The sequence below is a fragment of the Mycetomoellerius zeteki genome, unplaced genomic scaffold, assembly GCF_001594055.1.
Source record: "Mycetomoellerius zeteki isolate Tzet28-1 unplaced genomic scaffold, Tzet1.0 scaffold267, whole genome shotgun sequence".
NCBI classification, from domain to species: Eukaryota; Metazoa; Arthropoda; class Insecta; order Hymenoptera; family Formicidae; genus Mycetomoellerius; species Mycetomoellerius zeteki.
In genome coordinates this window covers 487274-488575 of record NW_017257246.1, presented here as the reverse complement: position 1 = coordinate 488575, position 1302 = coordinate 487274, and positions in this window count along the sequence as shown.

Sequence of the window (1302 nt, the reverse complement as noted above, 5' to 3'; positions counted from 1 at the left end):
AAGAGCGTCTGTTACGCCGCGTTAAGTTGCAAAGCTTTGAAATAGACAAAGGACAAGTCGGTTATCGAGAGGGCTAGAGAGCGACTAGAGTGCACGGAACTTTAAATTAAATTAAAACAAATAAATACAACCGACGTTGCGATTTTAATCTAACAATGAGTAATCTTAAACGAAAGTCGTTTGCGCTCTTAATGTTCCTTGAAGGCCCCATGGGATCGCGCTTCTTAGCGTAACAGAATTCGCGCGGGCTTCGAGTAGCACACGAGGGCGAGAAGTTTCGAGAGCGAGATTAAAACCAGTATAATTTCTGTCGAGTTTTGCGTTTCCGACTCTTTACTCCCGCGATTCCGTTCACCACGAACGGATGGGGAAGATCGTTTTGAAACGCGTCTATCGCGTGAGAGATCCAGAACTCAACAAAAGGGTCTTCAGCTTAAGATGCGCGTGTATACTCGTTGAAGTATCCCGAGGATACTAAAACGTCTTTCAACGCGTTCACGACGCCATTAGGCATCGTGATCTTAGCGGCGACCGCGCGCGCGGAGATTATTATACCGGTTTCGAATCTACGCGATGGAAGAGGATCCGTGAGAAATCGCGACCTCGCGCTTGCGACCGTTACCTCGTGATGCCACTGCGAAGCCTTTCTCTATTTCTTTCTCTCTCTTTATCCTTTCGATCTGCTCCCTCATTTACCTCGCGATATCACTTTTCCCAGAAGCCTCGGGAGAAGAGAAGAACAGGTGTGTTGGTCCACGCGCGCGCGCGCGCGCGAGCGCTCCTCGCCTCAGCTCAGGTCCAGTATCCTTGGATGAGTGTGGATCTAGTCACGCATATAATCGTGAAACGTGGACTGAATTCAAACCCATCCAGGGCCGCTGGACGGGCGTATCGGACGATCCCACGTTGTCCCAATTTTCCTCTTCGTGTGGAAATGCGCTCTCTCTCCTCAGGACCGATCCTCGCGGAAATTTCCTCGTCCTCGTTGTTGAAAGAGACACCGAACGTCCTCGACGGAGCCGGAAAGCAGAGTGATGCGTCCGACGGGAATGGCATTAGCGGCCTCACTCGTAGTAGGGGCATTCTCGGAGAAGGGGCCCCATACCACCGTTCTCTCTCTCTTCTTCCCTCACCCCCGTTTGTTTCATCGGTCTTTCTTCATTCCCTGGTCCTGATTATCTCCTTTCCTGTCTATCTCTTGCTCTCGCAGGCAGTTACACCGTCCGTGAGGCCCTTAAGGAGGGACGAGAGAAGGGACGCTTTTTCCCAAGGCGTCCGGGAGAATCACAACAAAGAAAGATG